We start from the raw sequence: 15,680 nt of genomic DNA on the forward strand, positions 1-15,680 counted from the left end.
GAGGTGGCCGGCCCCCATTAAATTAAAAGGAATTTTAATTTTAAATATTTCTTATGTGAAAGATATAATTTATTGGAGAGATTAAAAATTAAAATATCTCTTTTAAAAGGATCTACAAAAGATTAAAGAAAGAGATTAGATATCTTTCCTTATTTGTAGATTGGAAAGATATTTTATTTTTCTTCATTATAAATTATTCACATGTAGAATAATTAAAATTATAGAAATTTCTTTTTATCAACCATGAAGGGATTTTAAAAGGAAATTTTATTTTTTTAAAATTTCCAAAGACAAATAAGGAATTTTAATTGGTGATTGAAATTGCTTTGTTTGGTCTTGTTGATGTGGCTGGCCATATACAATTGATTAGGAAATTTTATTTAATTTTTCTTAATTAATTGTTATCAAGGAAAGTTAAGGAAATTTTATTGTAATTAAATTTCCTTATTTGCCAAAGCCAAGGAATATAAAAGAAGGGGTTGAGGTGCCTTTATGAGACACAACTTTTATTATTCTCTCCCTCTTTTCCTTGGTGTTGTGGCCGGCCATCTTCTCTCCATCTCTTACTCTTTGTGGTGGCCGAAACCCTCTCTTGCTTGGAGCTCTTGTGGTGGCTGGATTCTACTTGGAGAAGAAGAAGAAGAAGGAGAGAAAGCTTTCATCCATTGGAGTTTGGTTGGTGTTTTTTCTTCATCCTTGGCGAAGCTTTTGATTTGGCCGAACCTAGCAAGGAGGAGAAGAAGGTGCTTTGGTGGTTTCTCATCTTGGAAGATCGTTGCCCACACAACGTCCGAGGTTAGAAGAGGAATACGGTAGAAGATCAAGAGGTCTTTCTAAAAGGTATAACTAGTATTTTTCCTTTCCGCATCATACTAGTTATTTTTGGAAATAAATATCAAATACAAGAGGCATACGATTCTAGTATTTCGAATTTGTTTTCGATATTGTGTTCTTTGTTTTTCTTTTCCTTGTGATTTGATTGTTCTTTTCGGTTAACCTAAAGTTATTTTAGGAAATTAAATATTAACTTTCCTTAAAAGGCTTTGTTTAGTCGATGGTGGTTGTTCCCATATCCAAGAAGGTCATGTGCCTCGCCACGTCAGTACTGAGAGCCAATTTTGGAAACTAATATTTAATGGAATTAATAACCTAGGTGATTTGGATCAAACGTGTTAAGTTCCGCAGGAGATCCAAGTCAAAACCTAAAAGAACAAATAGATTAAATTTTGGATCAAACATGTTAAGTTCCGCAGGCGATCCAAGTTTAATTTAAAAGAACACATGGTAGCTAGGAAAAGGTTCAGACCTTTGTACAAAATTTTTGTACAATGGAACCATTAGGTTTTCCGAGTAGCAACCAACATAACCAAGTCAAGTTAGGTCCTATTATGTTTTAATGTCATGTGTCTAAGTGTGCAGAAGTTTAGGAACATAAGAAGTCTAGTGGAAGATGTAGAGGATAAGAAGATCGCACGGGAAGCGAGTCTATAGGCTTAGTGCATCCGAAGGATGGAAACTATGGAAGAGTACACCGGTGGACAATAAGAACATGCGTGACATATCCAAGGGACGAAAAGCCGGGGAGGAAGATGCTTGAGTAGAAGGTCAGAGTTGGGTTTGGATGAGCTCAACTCTAGATGACCGGAGCATCACCCAAGAAAGCGAGGAAGAGTAAACCAGTTTTAGACATTAACTGGGTGAGTTGCCTTGTGGAAGGCACCTCCAACAAGGTTAGAGGCACCCTCATGCCTTTTTGTGGAAGGCACCTCCAACCTTGTTAGAAGCACCCTCATGCCTCTATTGGAGGGCCCCTTTGGACCTCCAATAGAGGTGGCTTGAGTTGTCGGTTACCATTGGATGACTGTCGAAGTTCGGATAAAACTCTATCCTCATTGGAGGCACCCTAAACCTTCTTGGAGGCACCTCTAACCAATGGTAACATATTCCAGGAGGTTATAAAAAGACCCCTAGAATTAGGACAAATAACAACTTTTGTATTCACTTCCTAGTTACTTTCTAAGCTATCAAAGAGTGTAAGAGGATTCTCCACCTTCAACGAAGGAGAATTATAGTGCACTTTCATCTGCCATGGATTAACAACCACCTAGGTTGTAACCAAGTAATTTTTGAGTCTCTTACTTTATATCTTTAAATAGTTGTTTTGTTAAACTAACATTGTGTCCCTGCTAAAGTAAGTTAGCTCAAGATTATTAATTTTAATGGCAAGCTATTCTCCCTTCTAGCCGACCTAACAGACCCAACAAATGGTATCAGAGCTCAACAACCTCCGAAGGACTAACCGTCAATTGAAGCACCAAGACAATGGTCGGAGCTAGCATCTATCCACCAAAGTTTAAGGGGGAGTTAGCATTTTAGAAGAAATGCATGGAGGTATTTTTTAAAAATAACTTGAATATTTTATTATTAATTAAATTTAGTTTTGAAGTGCCCAAAAGTAAAGATGGAAAAGAACTTGAGGAACATTATTGGACTAACAAGCAACGGGAAGAATTTATGGCAAATGGTAAGGCCGAATTTCATCTTCTGATTGTGCTACCTACTCAAGAACTCGAAAGAAATGGAGCCTAAAAATGTGCAAAAGAACTTTGGAAAAAGTTCTTGGAACTCCATGAAGAATCAAGAAAAGAAGAATCTAAATCTTCGATTAACATCACTTCATCATCAAAGGAATTTGAGACTGAGGAGATCACCAATACAACACTAATAGCTGAATACTTTCTCGAAGACGAAGCCACTTCCGAGGAGAGCATTGATGAAGAGGGAGCGTCTACCGATGAGTATGACATAGTAAGTTAGGTAAGTAAACTTCCTCTAGATCAACTGTATAAGTGCATTAAAATGTTAAGTAAATCTTTGTGTAAAACTAGATCTTATCTAAAATCAAAGGAAGATCAGGAAGGCCTAGTTGAAAATTTTAACAAACTCAAGGATGAAAATGATAAACTAAGAGAGCAAATAGAATTATTGAAAAATAATGATGCATGATCAAATTTTTCAACTTCAAAATTTAGAAATAATTGTAGAGGGTTAAACTAATATTTCAGATATCACAAGGGCTAAATTAGAAAAGTGACTTAAAAATTTATTCTAAAAATTTATCTTGTTAATCCAGTAAGTAGAAACTTATATTAGGTGTTCAAATCATGTTTAGTTTGATTTAATTAATTTCTATGCGTGCCTTAATTTTTTAATCTTATTTATCAAATTAATTATTTCCCATGCCTTCTATTGATATTTTTTGTCTTAAATTTTTTATGTGAAAAATGAAATCATTATATGTTAACACAAAAATTTTCAAAATGTTTTTGATTTTAGTATTATTTTTTATGAATACAAAATTTGGATTTTTAAAATTTAAAATTATTTTGAAAATATATTTTTGAAAATTTTAAATTTTACGTGATAATCAAATTCATTTTCTGTTAGATTAATTTTTTAAATATTTTTTTGGTAAATATCTATTTTTCTATGAATTCTTGATAAAAAATTATAATTTTAATTTTAAAATTATTTTAAGATAAATTTTAACAAATCAAAATTTTCAGCTAAGGAATGTTATATTTTGAAAGTTAATAAAAATCAACAATATTTTGTGAATTTAAAATCTATTTTTAAAGCATTTAAATTTAAAAATTATTATTTTTATTAAAATATTTATTATGGTCGAAATAAAAATATATTTTTCATAAATATTTTTTCTCTGATCCAATCTTTTCTATTCGACCTTAAAAAATTCTTAGTATTTTTCAAAACATAAACTCATTTTTAAATTATTTTTGACAAAACTGATGTTTTAATCCATAAAATTTGAATATTTGAAAAATAATTCTCTCAAAAATATTCTAACTTGTTTAATAATTCATTCAACCTTAAAAATTTATTTCAAATTTTTTCACTAAGTACCCCTAGTTTTTTTTTGTGATCAAAGTGGGAAAGGGAATAAGTTAAGGGGGAGGTAATTGCATAATTGCGCATAAATTGCATATTTTTTCTCCTGGTTATGCGTATTGTAAAATTTTGAGTATTGATTTCAAATCTATTACTTGTAATGGTTTTTATGGTTTATTTTTCCCTAACTTAATTTAGGTTGATGCACACCAAAAAGGGGGAGATTGTAAATACACCGGATTAGTTTTGATATGGTCAACTAAGTCAAGTTATATTCTATTGTGTTTTGATGTTATGTGTTTAAGTGTGCAGGAGTTTAGGAACACAAAAAGTTGAGTGGAAGACATATCAGACAAGAAAGATTGCATGGAAAGTGAGTCGACAAGCTTAGTGCATCGGAGGGACGAGAAATTGTGGAAGAGTAAACCAGTGGATAAGAAGAACACGCGTGGCGTATCCGAGGGACGAAATGTCGGGGAGGAAGCTGCTCAAGGAGAAGGTCAGAGTTGGGTTCGGATGTGCTCAACTTTGGATGGCTAGAGAATCACGCAAGCAAGCGAGGAAGAGTTAACCAATTTTGAAGGTTAACCGAGCAAGTTGCCTTGTGGAAAGCACCTCCAACAAGGTTAGAGGCGCCATGAGTTGTCGGTTACCATTGGAGACCGTTGGAGTTCAAATAAAACTCTATCATCATTGGAGGCGCCCTGGACCTTCTTGGAGGCGCCTCCAACCAATAGTAACATATTCCAGGAGGCTATAAAAAGTCCCCTGGAGTTAGGAATCAAATAGCAACTTTTGTATTCACTTTCTAGTTAATTTCTGATTTATAAAAGAGTGTAAGAGGATTCTCCACCTTTAATGAAGGAGAATTATAGTGTGCTTTCATCTACCTTAGATTAACAACCACCTAGGTTGTAACCAAGTAATTTTTGAGTCTCTTGCTTTATGTTTTTAAATAATTGTTTTGTTAAACTAACATTGTGTCCTTGCTAAAGTAAGTTAGCTCGAGATTATTATTTTTAATCGCAAGCTATTCACCCCCCCTCTAGCGGCCTACTGGGCCCATCACAGTCGGCCGATCAAGGTGATCGGTGGACCAAACAATAAATTCTATTAATGACACGAAGATCGGATTTCGACAAAGAAGGAAGGGCGCAAGATCCGTCAACCTATAGGGAGATCAGTCGACTAAAAGGATCAGTCAACCAAAGGCTTTTTCGGTTGACCAAACGTGGCTTATAAAAGTGCACCACGAGCTCCAAGCCAGAACAACTCTTACGCAACTCTCTGATCTTTTACTCTCTATTCATGCTGCTACTGTTCAGTGCTTCTATGTGCAAGCTACAACATCAAAGTTCTCTAACGATCTTAATCTAAAATATTATTTATTAGCAAATTTATTTTTATCTTTCATAATTCATTGTAAACCTCATTGTATAAATTACCTCTTTTCAAAGTTTCAAAAAGAGGAATTTTAATGGATTACCCAACGGTGCAATTAAAGATCGCGAGTCTTGGAATAGGAGTCAATATAGGTTCTGAACCAAATAAATAACTATGTCTCTTGTGTGTTGCTTTTGTTTTATTATTCCGTTGCTTACTCTAATTCGATTTTATGATAACGGAAAAGATTTTTAAATGAGCAATATTCACCCCCCCTGTATCACTATTCTGATCATTCATGATCTACTTCCAAGTAGATAGTGATGACTCTGTGGGTTACGAATCACCCAACTTTCGCTACTCTGATATTTCTATCTATTGTAGTAAGCAAAGTCTACCTCCGAAATCCATATCGCATGCTATCAGTAGATCCCCTAATATATGTATAGTGTGCTCAGACTATCCATCTATCTGAAGGTAGAAAGTTGTACTAAAACGGAGCTCCATACCCATAGCATGCTATAAACACTACCAGAACCATGAGGTAAATCACAGATCTCTATCTGATATGATACTCAGATGAAACCTTGAAATCTGATAACCTCTCTACAGTATAACTCTGTTAAGCAATCCAATGAGTCCATTCTATGGATTAGTAGAAAGTGAGTAGATTTGGTTAACTGGTAATTGATTAGCCAAATCACATCATATCCTTCTATGTTCTGGGTAATCCCACAACAAAGTCTATCATAATATTCTCCTATTTCTATTTTGGTATCTGAATCTACTGAAGTAATCTTGCTGGTGTCTAATGTTCAGCCTTCACTTGTTGACATACTAGACATCGAGCTATAAAATCTACGATGTCTTTCTTCATATAATTCCACCAATAGCAATACTCCAGGTCCCTATATATTCGAATACCACCCTGATGAATGACGAATCTTGATCGATGTGCTTCCAGCAATAACTCCTCCCGGACAGGATATGACTTAGGAACACTCATAATCTCCCATGGAAATAATGAATTCCATTCTCATCACACGAAAACTCTATCTACTATCCGGTGAGAACTCTATTATATAAAAATTACAGATGTTGATAACTAGTTTGAGCTCCCTTAATATACTCAACAATAGGTGACTATGCAACCACGGACACTAGTATCCCTCGCTTTGTCTGTCTCCTCTCTACCAATCCCAACTTGGAAAAACTTTGTATCAATTCTGTAACCATAACTCGGTGACAAGCCAAAACCCCCTCGGGATTTTCTACTGAAAGCATCAACCACCACATTGGCTTTCACTGGGTGATAGTTAATAGTGCAGTCATAATCCTTCAAGAATTTCATCCATCTTCTCTGTCTAAAGTTCAACTCCTTCTGAGTAAACAAGTACTTAAAGTCCTTATGATCTGTGAAGTTCTCAAAAGTGATCTCATATAAATAATGTCTTCAAATTTTCATCTTGAAAATGATAGCTGCTAACTCCAAATCATGAACTAGATAATTCTTCTCATGATCTTTCAGCTGATGAGAAGCACATGATTCTACCCGTTCATGCTAGATCAGAACTACACCAAATCCTTGATATGATGCATCTGTGAAGAATACAAATCCGTCTTTACCAAAAGATAATATCAAAACAGGTGCAGTAATCAACTTTTGCTTAAGCTCTTGAAAATTGACATCGCAAGTCTTTATCCAAATAAATTTCATTCCTTTCCTGATCAGTCGAGTCAACGACATAACAATGCTAGAAAATCTCTCAACAAGTCCCTAGTAATATCTAGCTAATCCAGAAAACTATGAACTTCCTATACTATTTTTAGCTACTCCCAGCAGGTAACAGCCTTTATTTTCTGTGGGTCCACTGATATACCTCTATTAGAGACAATATGTTCCAAAAATCCTATAGAAGTTAGTCAAAATGTGCATTTACTGAACTTTGCATAGAGATATTCTAGTCGAAGCATCTCCAAAACTATACGAAGATGTTTATGATCCACCTCAGATTGGGAATATATCACAATATCGTCAATAAAGATAATGACAACTGATCCAAATACCTTAAGAATACCCAATTCATCAAGTCCATGAAAACATCTGGAGCATTGGTAAGCTCAAATGACATTACCAAGGACTCATAATGTAACGCCCCGCCTCCTACTGACTAAGCTGTGAGGTCGGGGGTTACATAATGCTAAACTGAACTAGAAAGTGCGGAAAACTGAATATTAAGGTGCGGAAAAGCTGAACTAATTTAAAACTCTCTGCTATTTGCTATAAAATCTAGAAATTATATCCAGAATACACTTCCAGCTAAAATCAGACACTTCAATCGATCAACTGATCGATTGGAGTTATCTGATCGATCCACTGATCGATTCAGCGTGCTACTGTGCACGGAAGAATTTCTGAATCGATCGGCCGATCAATCCAGTCTGTCCAATCGATCCAATGATCGATTCAACAGCTCTCTGTTCACAGCAGATTACTTCCCAATCGATCGGCTGATCGATCCATGGTTGATCGATTGGCTGATCGATTCATCAGCTCTTTGTACACGGCAGATCGCTTCCCAATCGATCGGCTGATCGATTGGGGACCCTCCAATCGATCGACTGATCGATTGGAGTTCTGATTTCTACGATTCCTGCTGCATTTCACCACTATTCCACATACAACACAATTGTATCAACTTAAAAGCATTACTAATTTACTAAGCATGTCATCACTTTCATCATACCTAATTATTTAACCAACATCAAGACAACAGTGGTCTAAGCATAATATAGTGCACACATTCATAGTTCATGACACTTAATATCCTAGAAGTGCAGAAAATAACCAAAACTGAAATACTGAGTCCTTAGGTGGGCTACTCCCTAAGGGTCTTTATTCCAAGTTCCTGCTCACACACATCTTGACGCATTGAACTCCAGCATCCGCTAATCCAACTTCCCTTTACCTTTATCTGCAGTATAAGGAAAAAGGAAATTATAAGCTTGGGAGCTTAGTACGAAACCATCTACCTCACAAAACATGCATTCGATGAAATCATGCTTTCAAAAGATGTTATTTGAAGTACATGTGATGATCATGCTGTAAGTGCTAAAACATGGCATATCGACAAATAAGTCATGCTAATCAAATATTGAACAAAACTATTCATTGTATCAACAAGCAAATAAATCGATACATAAACTAAGCTATTTCTTATAAGAAACTAAACTGAAGCTGAGCTGTATTCACCCATCTGGTTTGTGAAGTTTTGAAAACTATTTTCATACATAGGTAAAAATAATAATCATGCTGCTGATGGGCCCGACAACTGTACTTGCTATGCGCGCATCCCTAACTAGGCCCGAGGTAGCTAGTCCCGAATCTAGTAGGGTTACTAGGTTATCTAAACCTAGGGACAACTATGGGAGCCCAACTCAAGGACAACTGAGACTCCAGTACAGTGCCACTGATAAAAGTAAAATACTGTTCATAACTGATTTATCTCATCTTCCTTTTACTAGGTTATCTGAACCTAGAGCTAGGTTATCTGAACCTAAAGGCGACTATGGGAGCCCACCCATTGGACCGTAGTCCCATATCAACTGAAGCAAGACTAAGTATACTATTTAAAATGCACCTATGGCATTTAACTAAGCTATTAAAATGCCTACTGTAGCATATAACTGTATTAGGCATTTTATCAAGCACCTGGTGTGCTCTAACTCTGCATATGGCTGCACTAAGAACATAATAGCGAACTAAGGACATAAAAACATACGATTAGCTACTTAAACTGCAGGTGAGGGGTTACTTACATCCTGCGCTAAGTTTCCTTACAATCTTATCGCTAGGTTTCCGGAGAAGAAGATCTCTTTGACGATCTTCTTACGTCTACGCGTTCTTCTCGCGGAGAGGAACATCCTCGTGCCGGAGTTGTCGCCGGAAAGTGTTCCTATGACCCTAGGGATTGAACCCTAGGTCTTCTTGAGGTTGGCGTGCCGAGAGGGTGCGAGAGAAGAGAGGGCGGTATGTGAGGGTGAGGGAGAGGTGTCGTTCAAGAATAATAACTCCTCTCTTAAAATTCCTATTTATATTAAGTGGTAAATACGCCCCAACTAGCCCATAAATATAATTTCTCTCCTCTTCTTTCAGCACACCCTTGCTGGGGCCCCTTGGTTACTAAGTCACCCTATAAGTCATAGAGTCCATAGGTCGCGGGTTCAATTCCCGCTTGGGTTGTTTTATGTTTTTATTTAATTTTGCTACTTCTGCTACTCTAAAAATTCTGTAAAAATATTCTAAAATTCTAGAAAAATCATAGAATATTTCTAAAATTAATTTGAGAATTTGTAGGCATTACAATCCCCCATACCTTACAAAAAGTTTATCCTCGAACTTAGAATAACTCTGGGTACTTCTATCTCATACTAGCTTCTGTCTCCCAAGTTGCCTCCTCTGTTGTGTGATTTTGCCAAATAACTTTTACTAATGGTACCTCCTTATTCTACAATTTCTTAATTGCTCGGTCTATTATCTGAATAGGCCGACTGTCATAGCTGAGGTCTTCGCGGACTTGTACCGACTGAGGCTCAATCACCTGGGTGGCATCTGGGATATGCTTCTTTAGCATAGAGACATGAAATACATTATGGATAGTTGACATCTCCTGGGGTAGCTCTAGCTCATATGCTACCTTGCCAACTCTTCTAGTGATGAGGTATGGTCCTGTTGGTGCGGGAAGCATCTAACGATCGAACCTGAGTTTTGATAATGGCAAAGGATTTAAAGTTAAGGTGTGTTGTGATCTAACATGTTGAATGAGTATTTCAGGAAAAGTCCTAACTGCGGTTAGGCAGGTGAAAAACCCTAGGGGGTGGTAACCCTAGGTCCTAGGGGGTGGTAACCCTAGGTGGAGAAAAGTCCTAGCTGCGGTTAGGCAAAGGGAAAAACCCTAGGGGGTGGTAACCCTAGGTCCTAGGGGGTGGTAACCCTAGGTGGAGAAAAGTCCTAGCTGCGGTTAGGCAAAGGGAAAAACCCTAGGGGGTGGTAACCCTAGGTCATAGGGGGTGGTAACCCTATACGGAAAGTCTTGGCAGGTCGATGGCTTCAGGCAAAAGTCCTAGGGGGTGATAACCCTAGGTGGAAAGTCCTGGTGTCGCGAACCAGGTGAAAGACTGGACTAGCCGGGAAGCGGATGTCCAGCAGAAAGTCCGGAAGCGTCGAGTGCTGAGCAAAAGTCCAGTCAATCTGGAGGATCGCACTAGCAACAGGTAAAATCTCCTGAGTGCAGTAGGTGAGGACGTGTTCCCCGTAGAGGGAACAGTAGGCGTCGGGTCGACCTAGGGTTTCCGGTGGGAAACCTGAAGTTCGAATGATGTCAAAACTTTCATTATTATCATTCATTAAATTTCGTGCTAACTTTTGCGGTATGTGTTTGGGACTAACACATTTTGCGAGAACAAAGGAGCAAGTTACAACTCGGATGACGATGTCCGAGGCGCCCATGGAGCTTGAGGCGCTCAAAGTAACCAGAAAAGCCAGAGAAGGTTGGAGGCGCCTTAGATGAAGTTCAAGGCGCCTTGGGTCGAAGGTTGAAGGCGCCTTGGGTAGGCAGAAGGCGCCTTGAACTGGATGAAGTTCGACCAAGTCTGTGCTGATCTCTGCGGGTGACTCGGCCTGTTTAAGGCGCCTTGAAGGGCTTCAAGGCGCCTTGAACACCCTTTATAAGGGGTCTCGAGCAGCAGCACCAGAACAATAAGTTTCTAGTCTTCTGTCTCCAACGTGCTGCTCCGAAAGACGCCCGGAAGTGCTGCCACAAGTCTCCGACGACCCAAAGCTTCAAAATTCTACTATTGTCGTCGGTATAACTAGTTTTTCCAGTTACTTGTACTTCATCTTGTAATCATTTTTTCGAGCTTATAGTTGTTGCCCACCGGAAGCGATCAAGGGTCGCGGGCCTTCGAGTAGGAGTCGATCAAGGCTCCGAACGAAGTAAAAATCCTCCTGTCTCTGTGTGTTTGTTTTGTTTTATTCCGCTGCTTAATTACTCCGATAATTCTTACGTTTCCGATAATCGTACAAAATAGCCACGAGTGCTATTCACCCCCCCTCTAGCACGTCTCGATCCAACAAGTCCCACATATCTGGGACTTAATTTGCCCTTCTTCCCAAAACGCATTACTCCCTTCATGGGAGCTACTCGGAGGAATACTGTATCCCCAACTGAAAACTCTAAGGGTCGGTGCCGTGTATCAGCATAGCTTTTCTGGCAGCTCTGAGCTATCTCTATCCTCTGGCAGATCTGCTGTATAGCTACTGTGGTATCTGCTACTAGATCTGTCTGAAGTTCTAGTTCTTTCTGTTCACTACTTTCATACCGACAGATTGGAGATCTACACCTCCACCCATAGAGAGCCTCGTAGGGTGCCATGCCGATAATGGCCTGATAGCTATTGTTGTATGCAAATTCTGCTAAACACAGATATTTGCACCAACTTCCCTTGAAGTCTAGGACACATGCTCGGAGCATATCTTCGAGTACCTGATTTACTCGCTCCGTCTGACCATCTGTCTGAGGATGGAAAGCTGTGCTAAACTTTAACCTGGTGCCCAGTGCTGACTGTACACACTCCCAGAAGTGTGACATGAATCTACTGTCTCTGTCTGAAATAATGGTCCGTGGGACTCCATGCAGTCTGACAATCTCCTTGAGATACAACTGAGCTAGCTGCTCCATGGAGTAGGATATCCTGATAGCTAAGAAGTGGGCTGATTTAGTCAATCTGTCGACTATTATCCAGATGACATCAAAACCATTCGTGGTTCTGGGTAATCCCACTATGAAATCCATGAAAATATCTTCCCACTTCCATTCTGGAATCTGAATAGGCTGCAGAACTCCTCCTGATCTCTGGTGTTCTGCCTTGACCCTCTGACAGGTCAGACAAGTGCTGACATACCTAGCGATGTCTCTTTTCATCCCAGGCCACCAAAAACATTTCTTTAGGTCTTGGTACATCTTGGTGGAACCAGGATGCATCGCATAAGGAGTCCTGTGAGCCTCGTCTAGAATCTTCCTCCGTAGTTCCTCCTGATCCGGAACGCATAGTATGTCACCAAAATACAGTACCCCACTATTAGATACTCTGAATTCTCCACTCTCTGATTCTGCTAACCCTTGCTTGATGTTCTGAGTTTCAGGGTCCTGATCCTGAGCTGTCTGGATGTCACAAAGCAGGGTAGATGCTAAGGTCATAGTAGAGAGCTGTCCCACTATAAGTTCAAGACCGAAATCTGTAATCTCCTTCTGTAGGGGCGGTGACAAGGCTGCTAGGGATAGTAAGATAGCACTGGACTTCCTGCTAAGTGCGTCTGCCACCTTATTGGCTTTTCCCGGGTGGTAGAGGATGTCTATGTCATAGTCTTTGACCAGCTCGAGCCATCTGCGCTGTCGCATATTCAGATCCTTTTGAGTGAAGAAGTACTTCAGACTCTGATGATCTGTATACACTCTACACTGAGCTCCATACAAGTAATGTCTCTAAATTTTGAGGGCGAAGACAACTGCTGCAAGCTTAAGGTCATGAGTAGGGTAGTTCCTCTCATAATCCTTGAGTTGTCTGGAGGCATAGGTGATCACCTTGCCATTTTGCATCAGTACAGCTCCTAGTCCCAATTTAGAGGCATCGCTGTAAATATCAAAGCTATCTGTGTTTTCTGGTAGAGTCAGAATGGGAGCACTGGTCAATCTTCTTTTTAGCTCTATGAAGCTGTTCTCGCAGTCCTCTGTCCACTGAAATTTTCTGTTCTTCCTGGTGAGAGCTGTCAGTGGGGAGGCTATCATGGAGAAATCCTCTACAAATTTTCTGTAGTAGCCTGCTAGTCCCAGAAAGCTTCGAATTTCACTGGCGTTCTTAGGTCTCTTCGAGTTACTCACAGCCTCTATCTTACTGGGGTCTACCATGACACCATCCTTAGAGATGATGTGACCCAGAAAGGATACCTGATCGAGCCATAATTCACATTTCGTGAACTTGGCGTACAACTGGTTCTGCTAAAGGGTTTGCAGTACTATCTTCAGGTGTTCTGCGTGTTCTTCCTGAGTCCTAGAATAGATAAGAATGTCGTCGATGAACACGATAACAAACTTATCTAAGTACTCTCTAAATACTCTGTTCATGAGGTCCATGAAAGTAGCTGGAGCATTTGTCACGCCAAAGGGCATGACTACGAACTCATAATGTCCGTATCTGGTCCTGAAAGCCGTCTTGGGTATATCACCTTCTTTAACTCTAACCTGGTGATATCCCGATATGAGGTCTATTTTAGAGAACACTGCTACTCCCTTTAGTTGATCAAACAGGTTATCTATCCTGGGAAGAGGATACCTGTTCTTAATCGTGACCTGATTTAGCGCTCGGTAGTCTATACACAGGCGCATGCTCCCGTCCTTCTTCTTCATGAACAATACAGGCGCTCCCCATGGTGAGTGACTCGAGCGTATGAAGCCCTTGTCGAGCAGCTCTTGTAGTTGCTCCTGAAGTTCCTTTAGTTCGGCTGGAGCCATGCGGTAGGGTGCTTTGGAGATGGGATTCGTACCGGGGATGAGTTCTATCTCAAATTCAATCTCCCTGTCTGGTGCTAGACCTGGTAACTCCTCAGGGAAGACTGCTGGGTAGTCACATACCACTTGGACCTCTTCTAGCTTCTGGTTCTCATCCTGACTAGTACTGACTACATGTGCTAGGAATCCCGTACATCCTGTATCAAGTAGTTTCTGTGCTTTCAGAGATGAGAGAAACTTCTTGTCTTTTCTCTTTGGTTCTCCGATATAACCAAACTGCACTCCTACTTCGGGTTTGAATACAACTTTCTGTTTACGACACTCTATGGAGGCACCGTACTTGATCAGAAAGTCCATTCCCAAGATGACGTCATAGTCAGCCATATCTAGCACTATCAGATCACCAAAAAGCTCTCTGTCTGCTATAATGACTGGCACTGCTCGGAGCCAGTGCGTGGATGCCATAATTTCTCCTGAAGGTAGTGTTGTCAAAAACTGACCACTGAGTACCTCTGGAGATATTGGCAACTTTTTCGCGAATGTCCTGGATATATAAGAATGGGTTGCCCCAGTATCGAATAAGACAGTTGCACTTTGCTGTAAAATACTAATCTGACCTGTAACAACTGTCGAGACATTCGCTACGTCCTCTCTGGTGAGTGAATAGATCCTCACGTTCGTCGTGGCTGAGGGGGCTTCTAGTCTGCCCTGACTGATGTGTGGACCATCTATAGCAACCTGCATCCAGTGTAACTGTCCTGGTTTATCTCCATACTGAATCGGCTGTGGTGGAGGATTGCTGGTCTTGTTCGGGCATTGCTTAGCCATATGCCCTTCCTGGCCACATTCGAAGCATCCTCGTGTGCCCTTGCGACAAACACCGGGGTGAAATTTCCCACAAGTAGAACACTTGGGATAACTAGGCTGTTTACTAGCTGGTCCTCCTTTTGGGTAACTCCCTGGTTTACGTTTGTGACTGGGTTCCCTTTCCAGTTAGAGCTGTGACCCTGGTGCTTCTAAGTACCTGAGCCTCCTTGGCCTTTGGACTATGAGAAGGCTTGCTTCTTCTGCTTGATACTATTCTGGTAGTGCTCGGTGATCAGAGCACTACTTACCAATTCTTCAGTGGTTTGCGGCCTATGAACGCTGCTGGCCACGTTCATTGTTATTTCCGGCCTTAGCATTTTGAGCATCAACTGGACTCGTTCTCTTTCAGTGTTGACTAGTTCAGGGCATAGACGAGCCAGTCTGTTGAATTTCTTCACGACTTCCTCAACTGAAAGGTTGCCCTGACGAAATTTAGTGAACTCGTCATAGTGGCGGTTTGTGACCCGCATGTGAAAGAACTCTTCAAAGAATTCTCTCTCGAAGTCGGCCCATGTCATCTGGTTCACTGAGCACTTCGCTTTAATTCTTTCCCACCACATACATGCATCTCCTGTCAGATAGAAGGAGGTGCATTTCACCTTTTCATACTCTAGCCAGTCCAGAAGCTCCATTGTACTCTCTAGTGTTTTGAACCAGGCTCGGGCATCCCATGGTTCACTGGTGCCTGAGAATTTCTCGGGCTTGATCTTCTACCACTGGATCAGTTAGGCTTCTCTCCTTGCCCTTGCTGCTGGGGCTACTGGTGCTGTAGGTTGGACTGGTGGAACCTCTATCACTATTGGGGTTGCTAAGTTAGGTTCTGGAGTGACAGTGGGAGTGTTCTGCTGATTAGCCCTTAGGGTGGCTATCTCCTGTTGCTATTCAGCTAGTTGCTTCTGTAACTGAGCCACTACCTCTTTAAGGTCTGGGGGAGGCACTGAGCTACCTACCTCA

This window comes from Zingiber officinale, chromosome 2A (assembly GCF_018446385.1).
Source record: "Zingiber officinale cultivar Zhangliang chromosome 2A, Zo_v1.1, whole genome shotgun sequence".
NCBI classification, from domain to species: Eukaryota; Viridiplantae; Streptophyta; class Magnoliopsida; order Zingiberales; family Zingiberaceae; genus Zingiber; species Zingiber officinale.